This window comes from Anoplophora glabripennis, unplaced genomic scaffold, assembly GCF_000390285.2.
Source record: "Anoplophora glabripennis isolate ALB-LARVAE unplaced genomic scaffold, Agla_2.0 scaffold32, whole genome shotgun sequence".
Lineage (NCBI taxonomy): Eukaryota > Metazoa > Arthropoda > Insecta > Coleoptera > Cerambycidae > Anoplophora > Anoplophora glabripennis.
Genome location: NW_019416220.1, coordinates 772,939 through 785,262, shown reverse-complemented (window position 1 = coordinate 785,262; position 12,324 = coordinate 772,939). Strand labels below are relative to the sequence as shown.

At 32.7% G+C, this 12,324-nt stretch overlaps 1 long non-coding RNA gene across 1 annotated transcript in view; it reads left to right on the top strand.

Annotated features, from left to right (window-relative positions):
* The first annotated feature begins 12,191 nt into the window (after positions 1-12,191).
* Positions 12,192-12,324, top strand: part of LOC111691385 — a 131,394-nt gene continuing 131,261 nt past the window's right edge. The window contains exon 1 of the long non-coding RNA XR_002762933.1: positions 12,192-12,278. This is a non-coding gene — a long non-coding RNA (uncharacterized LOC111691385). The remainder of the gene's footprint in view (positions 12,279-12,324) is intronic.

Sequence of the window (12,324 nt, the reverse complement as noted above, 5' to 3'; positions counted from 1 at the left end):
TTTCTGAGAAATATCGAGGTCATGTGTAAATGTTATTAATGGCATTCAACGTCTCAAAAACTACGAAAATGATATATTTGAGACATTTTTCACCCAAATAGTCGATTTTGTGAGAAATATCGAGGTCATGGGTAAATTTTGCTAACGACATCGTGTTCAACGCTTGAAAATACTACTAAAATGATATATTAGGTCAAAATTTAGGAAAAAATCAGTTTTGACCCATATTTGGAACATTTTTCACCCAAATACGATCGTGTTCAAAGCTTGAAAATACTACGAAAGTGATAATTTGTGCAAAATTTGGGAAAAAATCTGTTTTGACCATATTTGGGACAGTTTTCACCCAAATAGTGGATTTTCTGAGAAATATCGAGGTCATGAGTAAATTTTACTAATGGCATCGTGTTCAACGTCTGAAAATACCACGGAAATTATATATTTGGTCAAAATTTAGGCAAAAATCAGTTTTGACCCATATTTGGGACAGTTTTCTCCCAAATTGTCGATTTTCTGAGAAATATCGAGGTCATGGGTAAATTTTACTAATGGCATCGTGTTCAACGTCTGAAAATAGTACGAAAGTTATATATTTGGGCAAAATTTAGGAAAAAATCAGTTTTGACCCATATTTGGGACAGTTTTCACCCAAATAGTCGATTTTCTGAAAAATATCGAGGTCATGGGTAAATTTTACTAATGGCATCGTGTTCAACGCTTGAAAATAGTACGAAAATATATTTGGGCAAGATTTAGGAAAAAAATCAGTTTTGACCCATATTTGGGGACAGTTTTCACCCAAATAGTCGATTTTCTGAGAAATATCGAGGTCATGGGTAAATCAACATCTGAAAATAGTACGAAAATGATATATTTGGACAACAATTAGGAAAAAATGACTTTTGACCCATATTTGGGACAGTTTTCACCCAAATAGTCGATTTTCTGAGAAATATCAAGGTCATGGGTAAATTTGACCAATGGCATCGTGTTCAACGCTTGAAAATACTACGAAAATATATTTGGGCAAGATTTAGGAAAAAAATCAGTTTTGACTCATATTTGGGACAGTTTTCACCCAAATAGTCGATTTTCTGAGAAATATCGAGGCATGACCTCGATAAATAAATCAACATCTGAAAATACTACGAAAATGATATATTTGGACAAAATTTAGGAAAAAATTAGTTTTGACCCATTTTAACTAGGTGTTCAACGCATCGAATTCTTTCCGAAAAGATATGTGGCTCTCTTGGGTTTGGACTTTTTTTTCTGTGTTATCATTTATAAAATTACATTTCTTTAATAGAACTAATCCTCATTTGATATAACTAACTAAATAAGGTAACAGAAAATGTTACTTGGATAGAATGTCGACTTGTGTAATAAATGTAATATTTATAAAAATATCAAATTATTAAAGATTAATACTTGAGTAATATTGGATTACTGGAACACATATATCGTTTGATAATGGCGAAATAATACAGTTTTAATTGTTCCTTTTGAAACATACACGTATTGCAACTCTACTTTAAATGAATTAGACATCGAGGCAATTCCATGAAGTATTGAATTTTACCGCAATTAGGGAAAAGGAAAGAATAATATTAACAGTCGATTGATATCACTAAAAAAACAGTACTTGAATTAAATGCAAAGAGTGCTCTTAAAAAGGGTCAAATTAACGTCGTTTCCAAGATACAGGGTGTTATGCTTTTATTAAAAAAAGTTCACGTGTCTGGCATTTTTCGAAAATAGCAGGGTAAATTACAAACTGTTCACCGAATATTGGTATCTACTTATAATTAAATCCACATTAAATACAAAATTAGAATCATACATCGTAAATATTGAAATAGGTAATCGTTCATCAGATATTAATTGGACTGGTTATAATACATTTGGAAAAACATATTAAATATCTCTCTTTCAGACTTGATAATATTTATCCTAGCAGGGGTATAGCGCAATGATTTGTTAAGTATATTTAATATGAACGATTTAATATGACTCGGGAAGTATTTTTATCATTTATTCTTAAATAAACTATGGAATATTAACTTCCTAATATACTTTGCCGTATAAATCTATTATTATTATATTTATCTACTACATTCTAATTTAATGCGACATGCACCAATTTATATTGTGTCTGAAATCACTTTTTGATTTGTTTAGTAGTACCAGCCTTCCTAAATGATTACATGCCACGTGAAAACTAATTTAAGCCACTAAAATTGCACAGCTGGGTACTGTCAACTAAAAATCCCTAGATCTTAGTATTACCAATATTAATGATTCGTTTATAACGAACAATGTCAAACTATTACGTCTACGCTCGAAGTAATGCGATTGCCGATTGGTTGAATAAAATCTCGTGGAAAAATTTAATTCCCAACGTGAATAAAATTACCTTATAGTTGGAATTGTCTGTTACTGCAGTGTATTTTTGAAATAAAAATAGATATTGTGTCTATTCTGTTACGACATTTTACTTTTTTCGGAGCATTCGGAGCGTTTTGATGTTTTTTTTTTCAAATAGTAAGGGCTTGTAGGTTTCGACAAAAACCGGGGTCGAGTCATATCTGTGATTTTAGTTATGCGTTTTAACTTTAAATTATGGCGTAGGAAACGACAGTAGGCGGCGCAAAAACTTTGCGTAAGACGTGATTTACAGAAACCCTAGAAGTGAATGCGGTTACCAACCGTTCCTGTCAAAGTTACACTCACAAACGGTCTATGTGAAATTAGACAATAAGTACCGATCACATTGAAGTGTACAATTACGTTAAGCATATAATAACTACGCTTGCTGCGGAATACTGCGTTTTGTAATTATCTCACATGTAAATTTATATTTAAATTGACAAGTAACCCAAGTTTACACTTATACAAAATTGTTTTTTATATGTAATTTCCTGAAAAATTGTACAGTGTTAGAAGAAAGCACGCAATGGAAAAAAATGATAATATTTAAGAACAGAAAAAAAACAATTACGGGAGGCATCAGAGCAGGTTCAAAGGTTGTAAAATCATGCCTTTATTTTTGTGATGATGTACACAAAGTGTACATTAAGTTTGACATATTTTTAAATTATGAAATACATATATATTTTTTGCAATTGTAATTTCTTCTCATTTTCGAAATATTTGGAATTATTCAATTTTCGTGGCTGAAAACATACATAGGTATTGTATTCTCGAAACCAAGAGAGTTGCACTAAACCAAATTTGGAGAGGACAAAGCTAATACAATGCGAAACATCGCCTTAATGTTAAAAATGTTGTCACCGCCGTTCTTGGGGGTGAAAATTCGAAATATTTTGAATTATTCAATTTTCGTGACTGAAGGTATTGAATTTTCGGAGAGTTGCACTAACCAAATCTGGAAGAGATACGAAAAAAATTATAAGTCAGTGGCGCACATCTTGTTTTGTGAAAAATATTGGATACTGGACTTAATAATTTTTAATCTAGTTACGGCTAAATTAGCCCTTTTCTACAAAAAATAACACTGCCAAATGTCAACAAAATCGGATAAAGGATTATTAAGATTTTTGCGAAAAAACGATTTTTTTAAAAAAGTGTGATATCCTGTATCTTCAAAACGATGCATTATCGGACCTATATTTGTGTAAACTTTTCGTCTTAGAATCATTCAAAGAATCACCCCTTGAAGTTTGACCACGTACTTAAATAACACCCTGGATAGTCGGTCATTTTTTCGGTATCTTGTATAATTAATTATTGGACCACTAAATTAATCAAGCAATTGAAAGAACCTTTTTTCTTTAATTAAATATATGCAGGTACTTTGCATATACAAGGTGTTTGGGAAAAAAGTACCACGGAGTTGGGGACATAGAATATCAAGAAATAAGAAAATTTTTGCTTGTGAACCATCTCTTGTTTTTCAGTTACAGGTTTCATACATTATCTTAATGTATTGAAATTAGGTACAATTAATTTTGAAGAGTGCTAAATGCGCAATGACAACTTTCTAAGGTTTTTTACGAAGTACCTTATTTGATATGTTGTAATTTAAAATATTATTTTACATACAAATAAATAAAAATCGCAGAAAACGCTCCGTTTTTAAGGAGAACGCAATTGATTGTCCTAGAGTCAACTTAATATACAGGGTGTCCGTAACCGAATGGGACATATTTCAAGGATAGCTTCCTTGAGTGGATATATACTGATTTTATATTTCAATACATTACATTGTTTTCCGGGAAAAAATTGTATATAACACCCTTCATCTTAAAAACAGAAGAGGGGTCTTTGTTCATATAGAAAAAACTCGTCTTATTCTTTTATGCTTAATAGGTCCCTGAATTTATGGCACGTTTTTCCAGAACACCCTTTATATTACATCCAAATATTTGTAAGATAATCTTTCTGGCTTTATAAAGTGCCACATTTCATGTTTATACTTTTTCCAATTTCATGTAACAGTTTTTTCCGTATTCAATTTCAGAAACATCGTACTACTTCCCCCCCCCCAATAGTAGTTTCACCATCTCTTACAAAGGTAAGTATTTGACATTGTATCCGTATAATGTGAATACTTGAATACGAGTGTTCAGGATTCAAGTACAAACCGACACAAGTAACTTTGCGTTTCCAATTCATTGAACTTGACTGATTGTTTAATTAATTCTGGACAATTTTTAGCAATACACTGAATTTTTCTTTATTATTGTATATTTTTGTGTAAGGCAATTGGCTGAATAACCCTACAGAGAAACCGCCGCAGTCATCCGGTATGTTTAATAAAATGTAGCAATTTTTTTTAGTTAATGAACTGATTAACAAGTGAATCGAGTGCGTTAGCGATAACTGCAAAGTTTTCCCTGCCATCTCTATCACAGCGCTCGAAAATTGATTCTCAGGATATGATTTTATTCGCTATTAAATTTGTAAGTGAACTTTCGGGTACTATTCTATCATCGACGTTCGATTCGCTTCCTCCGCGAGTGACAGTAGCAAATTTCCTGAAAATTTATCCCTCAGGTGGGTTTTCAATTATTCGGCCTTAGCATTGACAGCCACCTTTCCCGGGTAAGCCTAGATCTTATGGCTGTCATTCTAAGTTTTCTTCCAGGGGACCTGCATTACATTTCGCTGTGTTCGCTCTGCGCTGCAAGATTTATGCTCCGGCTGATTGCTGTTTATTATTTCTGTCACAGGGTAATACTTTTACAAATAAAACACTTTTTACTTTATGGGGAATTATCAGCCGACCAATTTTTCTTTGTTTGCGCCCCCTTTCATCCTTCAAAGGCTACGGCGTGTTGCGCCGGGAAACGTGTCGGGTTCAATTCCTTCTGAAATTTTCGCTACACCTTTGGATCATCCAGTTCACAAAATAGTCGCAAATTCCGTTTTTAAAATTGGATTTTGTTACTAGCTTTTGCAGTTTTACTTTATTTTAAACGGGTCAACAAGACACGCGTGAGCCGCTGCCTCAGAATGCTTTTTACGTTCTAGCCACGTTAGTATACTGTTGCCTTTGTTATCGTGTTATTGGTGTTTATGGCGGTGTACTGTATGACAATTTAATTTGTTGCTTTAAAAAAAATGTGCACGCCTATGTCCTACGGCTCAGTTGTGACAGCCCTAGTTATAATAAAACAGCAAAAATAGAGGAAATGTCATATGATATAGCAAAGTTCTATTGCCGTACACGTCTTAAATGGCCCTTATCGACTCGAAAATTGATCGTAACTATTTTATTTGATTCTGTTTCTCGTTAATTATGGAGCTATACAGATGATAAGAAAGTTACATGCGTGCGAGACCAGCGTAGTGAGGTACTTAACTATGCACACGGGTGTCTGAAGCACTGAAACACTTCCGCACGTGTCCGCGGGACACAAAAATGTATACGAGTCGTGTTGCATTGTATTGAAGAACACGTGAACTTAGTCGATGGGGATTGGAGCTTTGTGAGAGAGTTGCGCATTATTCCTTTGAAATGGGAATAAAATTCTGATAAGAAATTCGTGTATAAAGCTTTGAAAGGCTTCCGAAATAATAAAACTAGCGTAATCTACAAGTGAGTAAGAACTTCGCTAGGAGGTGCGTTGGGGGTTTAAACTATATTAACTTCCTTTAGAAAATCTGTTTGAACTAACTTCGCCTGAAAATAAACGTTTGATTTGCCGCATATCACAAGTTGCGTTCGCATTTCTAACAAACAAAATATTTTAAACTGTGCTTAAAATACTTTACGGTGTAAAATTTGCACTAGTGTATAAAGTAAATATTTTACACACACCATCACACACACACACGCAGACGCACACGCGCGCGCGCGCGCACACACACACACACACACACACACACACACACACACACACACACACACACACACACCAAATTAGTATACTTTACGGTGTAAAATCCGCACTAGTGTATAAAGTAAATATTTTACACACACCATCACCCACGCACACCAAATTAGTGTACTTTACGGTGTAAAATCGGCACTAGTGTATAAAGTAAATATTTTACACACACCATCACACACACACACACATACACACACCAAATTAGTGTGAAGTGTGAACTTCAGCTTAGAACTGACGTAGGAAATAACAAATCTGTAAATGTTCATGGCCTCTGTTGATTTAATTTAAATTTAAATGTGAGTTTCTCATTCAAAACTACACATTTATGAGCGTTGCAACGAGGTACTCTAGTTATATTCTATTGACAACTTACTTATGCAGCTAATTGCTGTATCTTACATTTTTATATATTTACATGTAGTTTGTTTCCAATACACTAATCTCGAATATTATTTAAGTCATTTTGCAACGTTAAACAATCATATTTGTCATTTATAGTCCAAAATATTCTTAAATGGTCAGCGTCATTATGTAATTATATAATTTTGAATGCAAGTTCTGTTACCGTTTTGTATATTGGACAAATTTGTTCTATTGTCGCTCTCTAACAGTTGGTTTAAAAAGGTAACAATTAGCAACGCTGATAGTGCACCGTTACATTTTACCGTTCTAATTAGGGGTGAAAAGAAGCGCAGTTGAAAAAACTATAAGCTTTTGAACGGTTGTTGTAACATCAGATATGTCAAATTATTTTATTAATTAAAACCAATAATTAATAATAGCCAGTAATAGCGACAAAATCAGTGGAATTTGCTGATATAAAATAGATGTTATAAAATTGCATCTATTTCTTTCCTTGGGAAAGAAGTTCTTTCAATTTTTTACATAGGAACAGTTTCCAGTCCCGTGCATCATTTTCGAACTGATGCTGATTTTTTTTTTGAGCCCCAAAAATTTTTTTTGGATAAGTTCTGAATCGCCCTGTATACGAAATCAAAAATCGTTTCACTAGCAATAATAATACCTATCACAACTGGCATGTAATCTAAAACTATCCGACAAAAGAGGTGATCCAACAGCTATTAATCAAGAGCAGTAATTGCTGACATTTTTATGTAAACAGTGTATGCGTCGCTCCCGATTTCAGGAAACAATATCTAATCGATTGTATTTGATAACCCATTCAGCTGTCAATCATAGAAACAATTTTGCCGTTGTATTTGTCATGAAAATATTTAATTCTCGGCATACAATTAACGTCAACAATGCCAAATTTAATTAGAAAATCACTTAAAATGCAATGAAGTTGAATCTAGTTTGTTTTGTTGTTAAAACCTGCCAATCAGTCGTTGGGCTCCAGTCACTGACAGGTGAATTATGTAGGAGTGAGTGGGGTGCTCATTGATTTAATTTAGCAAACGTATTATTTTACGATGGCTTCATGAAAGCCGTTCCAGGTTTCGAATCGTTTTATCGATTGGTCTGTACTGTTTTATCCAATCCAGATGTGATGGTGACAACACTCATAAGTTCGGGAATCATACAAAAGGGGCATAACATAAAGTTTTCAAGACACAAAGTCCCAGAAAGCATTATTTTAACAAAATTGTTACATAACTTGGCTAAGGTCCTAACTTAACCTTCTGTAGATTTCAGTTGAAATATAAAATGTTTTTACACAATATATTTATACACAAATCAGTCAATATTAATTTATCAAATTGCTCATTCCATTTGTTACACAACGTAAGTGTTATACTAAAATGTTTATGTACCTAATTAAATTATTTTACGCATTAGTGCACAAAATATTTCGTTTTAGGCTTACGTTTTTACACAATATATTTATACACAAATCAGTCAATATTAATTTATCAAATTGCTCATTCCATTTGTTACACAACGTAAGTGTTATACTAAAATGTTTATGTACCTAATTAAATTATTTTACGCATTAGTGCACAAAATATTTCGTTTTACGCACTACTGGTTAATAGGGGAAAGTGGAAAGATCAATTTAGCGACGGAATTTAAGAAAACAAATTCACTTTATATGATCCATAATTAAATTAACACCCTGTATACTAGGTATAAAACTGAACGAACGGTATACAAAAAAAAATACGTGAATATGTGTCACTTATTTGATCAGAGCCAATTGTACATTTGATTATATATCCTACACACTAGTGCGTAAAGTATTTTACTTTACGCACAAATTCTTAAAATAATAAGATACTAAGGCAAGTTACATCTGGTGACATCTAATATGACAGCTGTCGATATCGTTATCGTCCAATTAAAATATAGTGTGCACTAGTGTGTAGAGCATTTATTTTACGCATAAATTGGAATAATTAGTAATCTGTTCTACATGCCAGTGCACTGAGTATTTCGCTTTACGCAGTAGTGTTTAAAAGAGACTACTAAGGCAAATGAGATTCAGTGACATCTAATTGTGGACACCCTTATCGTCAAACTAAAATATAGTCTGCACTAGTGCGTAGAATATTAATTTTACGCACTATTTGCAAAAAGTACAGCGCGCGTAAAGTTTTTATATGCCTAAAATAACAATTCTTAACTTGAACATCCGACTCTCTCAGGAAGTGGACGGATTTCAATCCATTTGTTGCCCAACATAAACTTAATAAATTAGAATAGTTATTTATACACCTAATTAAATTATTAATAGTTTATTTTACGCATCGTGCACGAAATATTTCGTTTTACGCACTACTAGTTGAAAGAGAATAAGACAAAGTAGGTAACATCAGATGACAGCTGTTAATACTGTCACTGTGTCAAACTACAATGCAGTATGCACTATTGCAGAATACATATTTTACGCATTAACACAAAAAAGTTATTAACACTTTTCTTCTTGGAAAAGAAGATATACAGGAATCACCTATATTTTATTATGGCAATCTATTATACGCACTAGTGCATTAAGTTTTTTATGCACTAGCGATTACTTAAAAGCGAGATCAAAAAATAATATGACAAATAACATCTTGCGATATTTAATATAACAGCTGTCAAATGCACTGTATGCAGAATATTTATTTTACGCGCTAGATACCATCTAGACACACACTAGTGATAAAGTGTTTCAGTTTACTCACTAGTGTTAAGAACGAAATAGGGCAGTGATGTAATTATTACACCCTGTATATGCAAATTCGTCCCGGGCGATCAACAGCGCGTAAAAACATTTTTAATAAGCAAATAGCCACGGCAAAATTTCCAACTCTTTGGAACCTTTTTATGTTGAAATTAATGTTTTCCATCAACCGTTTCCCCACGCGAAGTTATGTTCCTATAACTGAAAAGAGGCGACTATTTAAAGGATTTTAAGTAAATGTGATGTCCCACTAGATGCTAAAAGCAGCTGTTCAGATCCCCTATAGCTCTCCCGTTATTTATAATATAGTACTTTATTTTAATTGGGCGTTGGACAGCTTTAATAAATGATGAGATGTGAAGCAAACCTTTAACAAAAGTGACAAATATTTATAAAACATAAGCTGGCCAGCTTCTGCGATGTAACTTTGCTACTATTCTATAATGTATTATTTAAATCGAACCAATCGTAAAAAGATTCAAACATAAAGAATATTTAAAATATATCAATGATTACCTGTATAATCTCATTTTAGGCACTAGTGCGTAAAACGAAATACACTAATGTTTAAAATGAAATACTTTATGCCATAGTGAGTAAGTGAACTATTTTGTCTATTACTATCTGGACACTAGTGCGTAAAGTGAGATATATTATACACCGGTGCTTAAAACGAAGCACTTTATACATTAATGCGTAAAGTAAAATATTTTGTTTATTTCACACACTATGTACATTGGTGCTTAAAATGAAATTTTGTGCATTACATTCTACACCCTAGTGCATAAAATGATATACACTAGTGCTTAAAGTGAAGCACTTTATACACTATTGCATAAAATAAAATATTTTGTCTATTACGCACATTATGTACACTGGTGCTTAAAATGAAATTTTATGCATTACATTCTACACCCTAGTGCATAAAATAAACTATATTTTTATAATTATATATTAACACGTACTGAGTGATTTGAGATTTCTGTTGTATCTGATTCTCAGTTATATAATTACTATTGAAACAACTGCTTATTGCAGTAAATTCAATACTGTCGGCCAAACAACGTCCCACTATATTACAGCCACTATAAAACACTGCTAGAATGTGTGGTAACAATCTTTCAAGAAGAATATGGCTGTCGAATGACTGGGATAATACATGCAACGAATTCTATTTATTTGTGACAGTCTACAAATGGCAAAGCCCGTAAATAAATGCCCTTTATATAAGTTTAAGGAAGACGTACTTGGTCTCAAGGAAGTTTACTTATTCATCCCTTTCCTTCACTGTTTTTTTCACTTCTTAAATTAATTCGATATTTTAATCGAAAGTGACGCAAATATTAATCACGCATACGCAGTTCAGCTTCTGCAAAACTAAGAAATTAGCCGTCTCGGTAGAAGAAATGTTGCCATTAACATTCGTATTATATATAAGTAATTAAATTAGGGGAAAATAAACACTTACAATACGTTAATAATGGACACTTTATACACTAATGCGTAAATAAACTATTTTGCCTATTGTTGTATGACTGGGATAATATATGCAACGAAGTCTATTTATTTGTATCAGTGAATAAATGACAAAACCTGTAAATAAATGTTCTTTGTACAAGATTAATGAAGATGTATTTTATCTCAAAGTAGTTTACCTCTATTTTGTTTTCCTCTATTGTTTTTCCCTTTTCGAGATGTTGAACCGAAATGGTCAGTATAATTCTTTATTTTTCATATTTTACAATTATATGATGATACATTAATTAACATACTTCTGCAATTAAAAACTGACGTTGAACCAATGAAATTAAGCTATTAGTAGGCTCAAATTAACGCAAATTATATGATTTACCGAATGATTTTAATTGGGCGTAAATTGCTCTATGTAATTAATACGCGGGTTAAGTAGATCTTGTACATATTATTTACAAGGGAAAGGATTTACTGGAGTCAGTGTCTTAGAAAAAATGGGGATTTGTATAAAATTACGCTGGTCTCAGCGCCTTGGTGGATATTAAGCAGTCTTTAGAGCTTTAATTAGAAACAAATTGCAAAGTAGGCTAGTCATCATTGACTAAGCAAGCGGGAAATTCATAAACTTCTGTGTATTTAGGATCTTCGCATTATAAACTTTATAATATCATAAAATCTTTTTATTACAAGGTGTTGCTCAGATTCCAGTCTCTTCCGGAAAGTAAAACAAGAAGTTTATTAATATTTTAATTACGTAAATTATTTGCTCGCTGAATATTTAGGAAACAACATCGAACTTCTACAAGTCGTACTTTACTTTTATTACGGAAATTATAACTATGGTTATCATCCCTATCACAATTTAACCAAGTATTCTAGTTACACTCTGTATAACAGTAAAATTCCCTCCCTTTATTTTATCTCCACGGAAACCTCAAATTAAAACAATTACACGATAATGAATTTGCGTAAAGTAAATACATTACACGCCAGTGTGTGTGCATAGTGCGTAAAGTACACATTAGTGCGTGTCTAGTGCGTAAAGTAAATACGTTACACTATTGCGAAAAATAAATTGTTAAGTATATGAGAAATATTTCGGATCTATTAATTTTTGCTTTACTTAAACGTAGTACGTTTATAACTTGGACTTTCTCGTTTTGTATAACAATATCTCAGTAATCAGATTACGTTTTTCAAGTTTTGTGTTATTTGCTTTTGAAGTTTACTGTCGGGAAGTTGCGCGAGGATTTTTTGCAGCGGTACAGCTAAGAGAGTGTAAAAGCTGTATGCACCAAAGTAAACTTTGTCTCGCAAAGGTAAGATATAAAACACAATGGGAAACTATCTTAACGTTTTTATTGC